Below are 13,100 nucleotides of genomic sequence, written 5' to 3' on the forward strand. Positions count from 1 at the left end.
CTGTTTCTCACGCATCGTCACAGGCCACACACCGCCGCGTTACACGCTACAATTCGGAGCCTTCCAGCAGGACTTGGTTATAACTCGCGTCAGCAAAGCGGGGGAGTCGACCGAGTAATATGCATGACATTTAATACCTCAAACGATACTGAGAACAGAATAAAAAATTCGGAATCATTACTTACCTGCCGGCCGATATGGCCAAGAGGTTCTAGGCGCTTCAGTCTGGACCCGCGCGACCGCTACGATAGCAGGTTCGAATCCTGACTCGGGCATTGATGTGTGTGATGTCCTTAGGTTAGTTAGGCTTAAGTACTTTTAAGTTCTAGTGGCTGATAGCCTCAGATGTTAGGTCCCATAGTGCTCAGAGCCATTTGAACCATTACTTACCAGAACACCTTCGCATATTACACGTAACGGCAATAAACAGACTTCTCCTCTTTGTGCTTATTTAAACTGTTATTCTGTAGTAAAAAGGAAGCTAAAACATGCATGATTAGATACATATTGTAAGTAGGCTGTTTATGTTTTTATGTTGGTGATCCCCTGTAGTGCTGTGTATGAAAATCGCTGACTGCGCTGTGTGCAGCCTGTGGCTGGTTGGACTCATTGTTATAAAATTCGTTAGTGTAGTGTTGGGCAGTTGGATGTGAACAGCCCGTAGCGTTGGGGTGTTGGAGGTGAGTCGCCAGCAGTGGTGGAGCGGGGAGAGAGATGCTAGACTTTTGAGAGCGGACGATCTGAACGTGTGTCCGTCAAAATCTTTCATTTGCTAACTATGCCTATCAATAGTTAATGCCTGCAGTAGTTAGAATCTTTTATTTAGCTGGCAGTATTGGAGCTCACTGCATAGCAGTAGTTCGAGTCACGAAGATTTTTCTGAGGTAAGTGATTCATGCAAGATATAAGTTATTGCTGGTCAGGGCCATTATTTTGTAGGGATTATTGAAAGTCAGATTGCGTTGCTCTAAAATATATCATGTGTCAGCTTAGCGATGATCAGAATAAGTACGCTCCATGTTATACAAGTTTCTATACAGTTAAAGAAACTTTTAAGGAAACAGTGTTTTCTGTTTAGCTGGTGTAAAACCAAGCAAAGGGCCATAGATAGGGAGGTGCTGAGCGAAACGCTTTTGGCCGTCAAGAGGACAATGCAAGAAGGCTTCAGGAACCACTGTAACAGAATCTAATCGAAAGGTGTCTCACAGTATGAATTTTGGAATACTGTGGTATTTTATGACGAATCCAAATTTAAAATGTTTGGATCTGATGGAAAGGGAAAAGCGTAGCGCAAATACAGAGCTCCAGTCACAACATGTCCATCCTACAGTAAAACATGAAGGAGGAAGCATAATTGTTTGGGGCTGCATGGCAGCTGCTGGCGTTGGTGACTTGGCAGTTATGGAAGGTCATGGGTCATCGTAAATATATCGACGGGTTTCGAGGCCGTTTACGTAGCAGTGCACAGGAACTGGGTCCTGATGGCGTCATTCACTTCCAACAATACAATGACCTTAAACATACGGCTCTGAGAAGTCGGCAGTGGTTATTATACAGGGTGTTACAAAAAGGTACGGCCAAACTTTCAGGAAACATTCCTCACACACAAATAAAGAAAAGATGTTATGTGGACATGTGTCCGGAAACGCTTAATTTCCATGTTAGAGCTCATTTTATTACTTCTCTTCAAATCACATTAATCTTGGAATGGAAACACACAGCAACAGAACATACCAGCGTGACTTCAAACACTTTGTTACAGGAAATGTTCAAAATGCCCTCCGTTAGCGAGGATACATGCATCCACCTTCCGTCGCATGGAACCCTGATGCGCTGACGCAGCCCTGGAGAATGGCGTATTGTATTACAGTCGTCCACAATACGAGCACGAAGAGTCTCTACATTTGGTACCGGGGTTGCGTAGACAAGAGCTTTCAAATGCCCCCATAAAAGAAAGTCAAGAGGGTTGAGGTCAGGAGAGCGTGGAGGCCATGGAATTGGTCCGCCTCTACCAATCTATAGGTCACCGAATCTGTGTTGAGAAGCGACTGAAATGAGCAGGACCTCCATTGTGCATGAACCACATGTTGTGTCGTACTTTTAAAGGCCACATGTTCTGGCAGCACAGCTAGAGTATCCCTTATGAAAGCAGAATAACGTGCTCCATTGAGCGTAGGTGGAAGAACTTGGGGTCGAATCAAGACATCACCAACAATGCCTGCCCAAACGTTCACAGAAATTCTGTGTTGATGACGTGATTGCACAATTGCGTGCGGACTCTCGTCAGCCCACACATGTTGATTGTGAAAATTTACAATTTGATCACGTTGGAATGAAGCCTCATCCGTAAAGAGGACATTTGCACAGTGCCCGTACGGAAACAACTGGTTCTCCCGTAGCACTCTCCATACAGTGACGTGGTCAACGTTACTTTGTACAGCAGCAACTTCTCTGACACTGACATTAGGGTTGTCGTCAACTGCACGAAGAATTGCCTCCTCCATTGCAGGTGTCCTCGTCGTTCTAGGTCTTCCCCAGTCGCGAGTCGTTGGCTGGAATGTTCCGTGCTCCCTAAGACGCCGATCAATTGCTTCGAACGTCTTCCCATCGGGACACCTTCGTTCTGGAAATCTGTCTCGATATAAACGTACCGCGCCAAGGCTGTTGCCCCGTGCTAATCCATACATCAAATGGGCATCTGCCAACTCCGCATTTGTAAACATTGCACACACTGCAAAACCACGTTCGTGATGAACAGTAACCTGTTGATGCTACGTACTGATGTGCTTGATGCTAGTACTGTAGAGCAATGAGTCGCATGTCAACACAAGCACCGAAGTCAACATTACATTCCTTCAATTGGGCCAACTGGCGGTGAACCGAGGAAGTACAGTACATACTGACGAATCTAAAATGAGCTCTAACATGGAAATTAAGCGTTTCCGGACACATGTCCACATAACATCTTTTCTTTATTTGTGTGTGAGGAATGTTTCCTGAAAGTTTGGCCAAACCTTTTTGTAACACCCTGTATATTACTACAACAAGGGTTTTCACACCATCAGTGAGCCATGATCTTAACGCGAAAGAGCATCCTTGGGCACACTTCGGTAGAAAAGTTCGAAAACGACGTTCTGCAGGGAACCGAGAGGTTTTAGATGGTGGTGTTAGAGAAATGGTCTCACCATATATTACTCACAATTTCGTTCACGCCGTGCCAAGACGTCTACAAGCTGTCATCAATACCAACGGTACGCACACAGGCTGCTAGAAGTGAGTTACGTAAATTACAGAGACCTTAACTCCATTTTTGTGTAAGTGGCCCAATATTTTTTTTGATCTGTAGAGCAAAGAATTTCTTTTGTAAACTATTTGTTGTGTGAAGCCAATTGTACGAGAACAACCTAATGTTTACTACTGTAGATTTAAATAAACATAGATTATTTGTCTGTAATGTGTATATAATATTTCGTGGTGCCACTGTACGTGGGTAGACAAGCTAACGATTAGGCCGACTCTGAATTGCGTACGCCCGTGACGCGTATATGGAAGCTTGTATCAAAGCACGTGCAGACGTTATTCTTTCTGCGTATGTATGTGTGTGTGTGTGTGTGTGTGTGTGTGTGTGTGTGTGTGTGTGTGTTTTCCAATAACCACAGAAAAAAGGAAATGTACACGCAGACTCCACTGTGGTAAAGTGAGCTTCAAAGCAAGCGGATAAAACAGCACCAACATTTAGAAAGTCCCGCCAGGCGTGTACACCTTATCGAGAGTAGGGTCGACGCAGCGTCACAAGGTTCTGGCTGGCTGCGGCTGGCTTTGGTTCACTCGCCGCCGTCTCTGCCTTTTAACGGGCGAGCCGTAAAGAATTTCCATTTTCGCCGGTCTGTGCAGGCGCCGCGTACGCACCGTCCTAAGTTAATTGGCCCTCGACGCGCAGCGAAAGACGGGCCACAGCGCCACGTAGCAGCCGGGCAGCCAGCTACTTGGGTGGTCGGGGAAGGGAAGGGTTGGGGTGGAGAGGGGAGGTCCTGTCGTGACGTCACGTGGCAGCTACTCGGCAGGAGAGGGACCCCCTTCGTGCCGCTGCTCATTAGGGGACTAAGTAGATAAGCGAAATTGTTGTCGCGGCCTTTACGCCATTAGTGACAGAGTAAACTGGAGCGAATAAGCTAAACGGCCCGTAAAATGGCTTAAGGTACGCCTCGACAGCTGGCGGGCTGACTTTAGACACCAGGCGACAGTTTTTCCTGTATCTCTACCGTGCGACCTTCTAATTACTTTCCTGAGATTGTGTACGCTTAATGGCGAAGCAAAGCTAGATAATGTAGGGATTTGTCCCACCTCTGAGTTCGGATGCATTAAACAGGAATTTATGTTGTTATTATGTCAAGAGCAAAGGGTGGTGACATTAAAAGTGCAACCGGAATTGCATAGTTAAATGCACAGAGAGAGCGGATAGATGGAAATAGTACCCCTCTATGAGGGGGAAGATTTCTCTGATATGATAGAAGAAGAAACAGGAGTCAATTTGGACGAGATGGGGGATCCAGTATTAGAATGAGAATTTAAGAGAGCTCTGGAGGACTTCAGATCAAATAAGGCAGAACGGGTCTATAACATTCCATCAGAATTTCTAAAATCTTTAGGGGAAGAAGCAACAAAACGACTACTCACGTTGGTGTGAGGAAAGTCTGACTTTCGGAAAAATATCGTCCGCACAATTCCGAAGACTGCAAGAGCTGACAAGTGCGAGAATTATAGCACAGTCAGCTTAACAGCTCATGCATCCAATATACAGAACAATGGAAAAGAAAATTGAAGATGTGTCAGATGACGATCTGTTTGGTTTTAGGAAAGATAAAGGCACCAAAGAGACAATTCTAACGTTGCGGTCGATAATAGAAGCAAGACTAAAGAAAAATCAACACATGTTCATAGGATTTGTCGACCTAGGAAAAGCGTTCGACAATGTAAAATGGAGCAAGGTGTTCGAAATTCTGAGAAAAATAGGGGTAGGCTATAGGGAGAGACGGGTAATGTACAATATGTACAAAAACAAAAAGGGAATAATAACAGTGTACGACGAAGAAAGAAATACTCGGATTAAAAATGGTGTAAGACAGGTATGTAGTCTTTCGCCTGTACTGTTCAATCTGTACATGGAAACAGCGATGCTAGAAATAAAAGGAGTGGAATTAAAATTAAAAGAGAAAGAATATTAATGATACGATTCGCTGGTGACATTGCTATCCTGAATGAAAGCGATGAAGAATTACATGACGTACCGAACGGAATGGACAGTCTAATGAGTACAGAATATGGATTGAGAGTAAATTGATGAAAGACGAAGGTAACGAGAAGTAGCACAAATGTGTACAGTTATAAACTTAACATCAAGATTGGTGGCCAGGAATGAAACGAAGTGGAGGAATTCTGCTACCTAGCAGCACAATTACCAATTACAGACGTAGCAAGGAGGACATCAAAAGTAGACTAGTACTGGTAGAAAGGACGTTCCTAGCCAAGAGAAGTCTACTAGGATCAAACATAGGCCTTAATATGAGGAAGAAATTTCTGAGAATATAGGTTTGGAGCGCATCATTGGTGAAACATGGTCTGTGGGAAAACCAGAACGTACGAGAATGTAAGCAATTGAGATATGATGCTACAGACGAACATTGAAAATTAGGTGGACTGATAAGGTAAGAGAATGAGGAGGTTCTGCGCAAAACGGAGAGGAAAAGAATGTGTGGAAAACAGTGACAAAGAGAAGGGGCAGGATGATAGGACATCTGTTAAGGGGAGTAGGACGTCAAACTGGCCGACTTCGAGGAGGAGAGGCACCACAGGACATTTTAATTTGCGCTGTCTATACCTTTACAAATAAATTCATAAAACTTTGTCAGCATGACCAGGAAGGATTCAGTATTCACACTCATAGCTCTGTAAGTTCAAAAAGACGAAAAAATAATATTTTTTAAATGTGAAATCTGATGATTTTTTTCACTTACTGTTGGCTGCATTTGTTGCTATAGGTACACCTTTCTTCATAAGTAAGAGAGATTCTTCGATGAATTTTGCACAGCTTACAAACCATACTTACAGGTGTATGAAACTTTAGAATTTATTTGATCTGTGGAAAGGAATTGGCTATTTCGTTTTAAACTTCGTGTTTAGAGAAAACTCGAATTTTATAGTTAATTATCTCAATTTTTACCACAGTTATTAACAGATTTGGGGAACTCTAGAGTTTCATACACCTGTAAGTATGGTTTGTATGCTGTGCAAAATTCATTGAAGGATCTCTCTTACTTATGAAGAAAAGTGTACCTACAGCAACAAATGCAGCTAATACCAAGTGAAAAAATGATGAAATTTCACATGTAAAAAAAATTGTTTGGTTATGTTTTTGAACTTCCTCTGCTATGAAAGTGAATCCTGAATCCTTCCTGGTCATGCTAACAAAGTTTTATGAATTTATTTGTAAAAGTATAGACAGTGTAAATTAAAATGTCCTGTGGTGCCTCTCCTGCTCCAAGTCGGCCCGTTTCACGTCCTACCCCCCTTAAGACACCAGGGACTGACTTCCATGGTACTAGAGGGAGCTGTAGAGGGCTAAAACTGTAGAGTAAGAAAGAGATTGAAAACATGCAGCAGATAATTGAGGATGTAGGTTACAAGTGCTACTCTGAGATGAAGAGGTTGGCACCGGAGAAGAAGGTTTGATGGTAAAAACTCTAAAGAAAGACAAAGTTTTGAATATATCGAACATATAACGGAGGACGTAGGATGTAGGTGCTTCTCTGAAATGAAGAGATCAGCGTAGGAGAGGAATTATGGGTAGGACGCATCAAACCAGACAGAAGCGTGACGAAAAAGAAAATAATCTAAAGTCGTTAGAGTATACTCATGTACGTCTTAAGAAGATAGACATAGCTACCTGGAAAATGCCCTTGGTGGCCGAAATTACAAGAAAAATAAAGACGCAAGTGGTGTGTTTATTTGAATTCAAATCTTTTTTATTTTATTTTATTTTTTTTAGATAGGACTCGCCATGAACTCGTCTCCTAAGTAAATCCTCCATCTCATAGTTGCATCTTTCGCAGACATGGTAGTGGTAATGTCTTATGCGACCAAAATGCTGAGGTTATCGGTCCACACACACCCATTCCCGAGGGAGGACTCGAACCTCCGACGGGGGGTGGAGGTGGGGGGGTGGGGGGGTGGGGGGTGGGGGGGGGGGAGCCCGCACGGACTGTGACGACGCCTCAGACCGCACGGCTACCCTGCGCGGCTATACCAGACGTCTTTGATGACCTGTGCGTATTTTGGTCTCTGTCTTCCCATAGCATCAATCCATCTTTAAATCCATGCGGTTTGTTCCTTGACATCTTGACATAAAGTCCTTCCTCTTCTTGTAGTTACGAAATCATTCCTTCCACACCAGTTGTTATATTCTCCGTCAAATGATTTTTCAGTGTGGTTGTATAACACCGCATCTCATACGCCTTAACTGTCTTTTCACCGGTTTTTACACTGTCTATGATTCGAGCCCTCACAACCCTGTGCTCCAGAAGAACATTTTTATGAATTTCTTGTTCAAAATAAGACAAGGATTTGGTTCCAACAGACTTCTTTTAGAGGAGAATACCCTCCATCTCTGTTCCTCTATTTCTTAGACCGTCCTTACTTCGTTCGTCAAGTGTTGTACTTACATCAACATGGATACTCATCAAATCACACTTAGTTGCCTGGCAGGGGGTTCATTGAACCACCTTCACAATAATTCTCTATTATTCCATAATCGAACAGCGCGCGGAAAAAAACGAACACTGATATCCTTCTGTGCGAACACTGATTTACCTTATTTTATTATGATGATCGTTTCTTCTTATGTAGGTCGGCGTCAATAAAATATTTTCGTGTTCGGAGGAGAAAGTTGGTCACTCAAATTTCGTGAGAAGAATCCGCCGCAAAGAAAAACGCTTTTGTTATAATGATCAGCTCCGGATCTACGATATTTCCGAGCCGGGGTAAAAACTAGACAGTGGTGTCCGCCCTCCTACCCACCCTCTCGAGTATTTGGGTTAGGATGCCACAAACAAAAAAGAATATTTTTTTCAAAAATACATTCATTTTGTAGCGCACACCTTTCTAAAGAGTCTGATATATAAAACATATTTGTTCGAGGAAATGTAAAACCTATTATTTGGCTTAAGTGTGCCAGAGTGCAGTGCCACCTTCTTCACACAGCATTCTTCTACCGCACGTCACTGTATTTCTTTCTGTAAAATTCAAACGTGTATACTTTGTAATGGGAGCCATTGTACCTATATTCAGGACAGCTGACATTTAGATGTCCTGTGGTGCCTCTCCTGCTTCTAGTCTGCCGGTTTGACATCCTAACCGCTTTAAAAAAACTCATAATTAATCCTGGGTGGTATTATTTGTAAGCGGGAGGACAGAAAAGCTTCAGAAAATTTGCACTCTTTATTGCCTAGTAGCTGATAACTTTCTGTGACAAAATTAAATATAGGAAACCTAAAATCAGTAAAGATAACAGACATGAAGACAGTACATATTTCTTCAATCCTGAGGTTCCAGAATCTTTTCTTTCTAATCTTTCTACAACTTTACATGGCGTGCTTTCCTTTCTGCAAAAGTATCGATCACGTCACCAAAGTTCATCAAACGTTTCGCTACATCAAAAACGCGAATGTCGTTGTTTAACATTAAAAAAGCTATAAATATGCATAATAGCCAAGACTGGTGTGGTTTCTCGGTTTGTCACTCTCTGCTAGATAAAATGAAATTGGCCTTTCTATTATTGCACCAGTTGTAACACACGCCAAGTAAGCGAGACTGTTTTGGCGTAAATAGACATTTTTGTCTACCTGATTTCCACAGATAACATGATAGAATATAATTCACTGATGACCATTATCAAACGCATATTAGGCCTGGTACAAGCAAAGAGTCTTATGTTCGAAAATAGTTCCACATTTCATTCGTACGCTCCAGTTTCTCAAGCATGGAAATCGATAAGTTGTAGTAAGAAATTTTTATATAAAATTGGAATCGTCACATGCTTCCATGTAATCTGTGTGGTGTTCTCGTTTTTTTTTTCTTCTTCTTCTTCTTCTTCCTTGTTCTTCTAAACGATCGTGTTTTCAAGATTCTGTAACTATTCCTGCCGTTGCCAAACCTCCGGGTAACTTCACTAACCCTGGCAGAATCACCAGATTAGTTATCCCATGTTTGTTCTCCCGTTAGGCATTATTATGCGTTCGTACAACGGACTTTCAGCGCTGTTCTGATAATAAAATCTGAAGCGGCTGCGAACGGGGAACTCTACAAGTGGCCCTTAGTAGTGTAGCGACCTGGCAAAAATGTTCTCTCCAAATTTTATTTTCTTGGATAACCGAGAAGATTACTCGTAATATGCAATCTTTCTTATCTGTTAGTCGTTTATTTCCACTCTGGTAATCTGAATCTATGGATTTCGTTAGTAAGAACAAAAACGCTGATCATTCGCACACACAGGCAACCACACAGACAAACAACGATAGGCATTCACCATTCGTGGTTATTAGGCTCAGGTCATATTGTCCACCCCCTGTTGTCCGCCGGAAAGTTTTTTATTTCTAGATGCGACTGGGATTCCCCTGGCAGAGACATCATGCACAATGTGCACGCATTCAAAAATCAACTTACGATTCGTTCAGAAATCAACTTCGTAGGTGTTTCAAAAACCAACAGGGATGCGTTTCAAAATCATATAAATAATCGATAGGACAACGTGCGCTGGGTGCATTTGTGAACCAGACAAGCGGGAGTGAAGGAAAAAGGGAAAGGCCACGCCCAGAAATAAAATGGTTATTATTTCATGCAAATAACAATTTACTCATAAGTTAAAATTTAACTTAAAATCTAAGAGATAAATACTGCAATTTAAATCTTAAGGTCACGTTTTAAAAGAAATATAAGATGCTTTTAATAATAATAATAATAATAATAAGTTCGGGTGAAATTTGCAATTTAATTTTAAATGCCACAGTTTGGTAAAATATAACATGCTTTTAATAATGATACGAAAAGGGCCAGCTACGTAAAAGTTGAGTGAAACTTCCAATTTACATCTTAAGATCACAGTTTGTGGAAATATAACATTCTTTTAATAATAATTATAAGAAGAAGAAAAGAGTCGGCCATGTAAAATTTCAGGTTAAATTTTGCAATTTAAAGCTTAAGGCCGCAGTTTGGAGAAATATAACTACAACGTTACTCTCTTCAAACTACTGTAGTCAAACGAAGCCACACTTAATACTCATCTTGTGTAAGGTGTCGGCGCTGCATGGATGCAAGAGGTGCCTTGAGATGGTAATTTTTAAACGAACAGTCGGATGGCGTATCTGGCAGATCGGTCCAGGGTGAAGCAGACGAATCAGGCTGTGAGCGCGGCAGTCCATGGAACCCGATGAATGGCGGTGTCACTAACCAACGGCCACAAAGTAGCCCATTTCCATAGCCGGCCAGCACTAGCTGGCGGACGCGACGAAGGCAGACCCCACCAACCGACCGGCACGCCCCACAAAACACACGTCCAACAGCCGGCCGCGGTGGTCTCGCGGTTAAGGCGCTCAGTGCGGAACCGCGCGACTGCTACGGTCGCAGGTTCGAATCCTGCCTCGGGCATGGATGTGTGTGATGTCCTTCGGTTGGTTAGGTTTAAGTAGTTCTACGTTCTAGGGGACTGATGACCTCAGCAGTTGAGTCTCATAGTGCTCAGAACCATTTGAACCATTTGCAAAAACACTTCGGCTCTAACCGTTGAACTACGCTGTCTCGGACGAACTGCTTCCCACCTAAGGACACACTTCCTTCTAGGCCAACTTCGACCAAAGATGCTTACTCAACAAATAGTAAATAGATAGCAAACTCGAGTCAATAGCGCCAGACAAAAAATGGTTCAAATGGCTCTGAGCACTATGGGACTTAATTGTTGAGGTCGTCAGTCCCCTAGAACTTAGAACTACTTAAACCTAACTAACCTAAGGACATCACACACATCCATGCCCAAGTCAGGATTCGAACCTGTGACCGTAGCGATCACGCGGTTCCAGACTGTAGCGCCTTGAACCGCTCGGCCACCACGGCCGGCAGCGCCAGACAAGAAGGAAGCGTTCAAAAACGTTAAAAAACCAACATAGATGCGTTTCAAAATCATATGAATAAGCGATAGACCAACGTGTCCTGGATGCTAGGCGCTTTCTGAAACAATTTCTTTTCTGCAAGAATATGAATTTGGCGCCCTCTGAAATTATGAAATTTACGCTAGAGGCAGATACCCCGGTTTACCCCCCTCCCCACCCCCCAACCCCGACCTGATAAAGATGTTCACCCTAAATCCTGTGTCACGTCTAACACTCTCTCCCCTATTTCGGAATAATACAAAACATGCTGCTGTACTCCGTTAATCCCGTCTGGTAAGGAGTCCAGACAGCGCTGTAAAATTCCAAAAGAGGACGGACAAGCGTAGTGCAGGCAGTCCCTTTACTAGATCTGTTACATTTTCTAAGTGTTTTGCCAATAAGACGTACTCTTTGCTTTGTCTTCCCCACAATATTTTCTATGTGTTTTTCCCAATTTAAGTTGATTGTAATTGCAATTCCTAGGCATTTAGTTAGCCAACGGCCTTGCCGCAGTGGTAACACCGGTTCCCGCCAGATCACCGAAGTTAAGCGCTGTCGGGCTGGGCTAGCATTTGGATGGGTAACCGTCCGGTCTGCCGAACGCTGTTGGCACGCGGGCTCCACTCAGCCCTTGGGAGGCAAACTGGGGAGCTACTCGATTGAGAAGTAGCGGCTCCGGTCTCGGAAACTGACATACGGCCGGGAGAGCGGTGTGCTGACCACATGCACTTCATAACCGCAGCCGACAATGATGCCTATGAGCTGAGGATGACACGGCGCCTTGTCAGCACCATTGGGCCTTCATGGCATGTTCAGGGTGGAGTTAAGTTTAGTTTTGGTATTTTGCTGAATTTACAGCCTTTAGATTTGACTGATTTATAGTGAACCGAAATTTAACGGCTGCCATCATGTGGATGACCTCACACTTTTCATTATTTAGGGTCAATTGCCGATTTTCACACAACACAGATATCTTTTCTAAATCGTTTTTCAATTTGTTTCAATGTTCTGGTAACTTTACTAGATGATAAACGACAGCTTCATCTGCAAACAGCGTCTAAGATGGCTGCTCAGATTGTCTCCTAGATCTTTTATATAGATAAGGAACAGCATAGGGCCTGTAACACTAAGTTGGGGAACGCCAGAAATCACTTCTGTGTTACTCGATGAATTTCCATAAATTACTACGAACTGTGCCCTTTCTGACAGGAAATCACGAATCTGGTCATAAAACCGAGACGATATTCCAGAAAGACGAAATTTCACTACAGGCCGATTGTGTGGTACAATGTTGAAAGCTTTCTCGAAATTTACAAACACGGAATCAATTTGAAATCGCTTGTCAATAGCAGTCAACACTCCGTGTTAGTAAAGAGCTAATTGGGTTTCACAAGAACGATGTTTTCTAAATCCGTGTTGACTGTGAGTCAATAGACCGTTCTCTTGGAGGTAATTTATAATGTTATAACACCATATATGTTCCAAAATCCTGTTCATATCGATGTTAATGAAAAGGGCCTGTAACTTAGTGGATTACTCCTACTATCTTTCTTGATTGTTGATGTGACCTGTGCAACTTTCCAATCATTGGGTAGGGATCTTTCGTCTAGCGAGTGGTTGTATACGACGGTTAAGGGAGGAGCTATTGCATTAGCATGCCCAGAAAGAAACCTAACTGGTATTCAATCTGAACAGGAAGAATTGCTATTATTAAGTGACTTAAAGTTGCTTCGCTACTCCGAGGATATCTACATTTAGCGTGCTCATGAAGGCAGCTGTTCTTGATTCTCATTCTGGAATACTTACTTTGTCTTCTCTGGTGAAGGAATTTTGGAAGGCTGTGTTGAGAAACTCTGCTCTAGCAGCACTGTCGCCGATAGTATTTCCATTGCTATCGCGCAGAGA

At 42.8% G+C, this 13,100-nt stretch overlaps 1 pseudogene; it reads left to right on the forward strand.

Moving 5' to 3' along the window:
• Nucleotides 1-11,689: 11,689 nt before the first annotated feature.
• Nucleotides 11,690-11,807, forward strand: LOC124596942 (annotated as a pseudogene).
• Nucleotides 11,808-13,100: the final 1,293 nt, after the last annotated feature.

The sequence above is a fragment of the Schistocerca americana genome, chromosome 2 (assembly GCF_021461395.2).
Source record: "Schistocerca americana isolate TAMUIC-IGC-003095 chromosome 2, iqSchAmer2.1, whole genome shotgun sequence".
In the NCBI taxonomy this organism is placed as follows: Eukaryota; Metazoa; Arthropoda; class Insecta; order Orthoptera; family Acrididae; genus Schistocerca; species Schistocerca americana.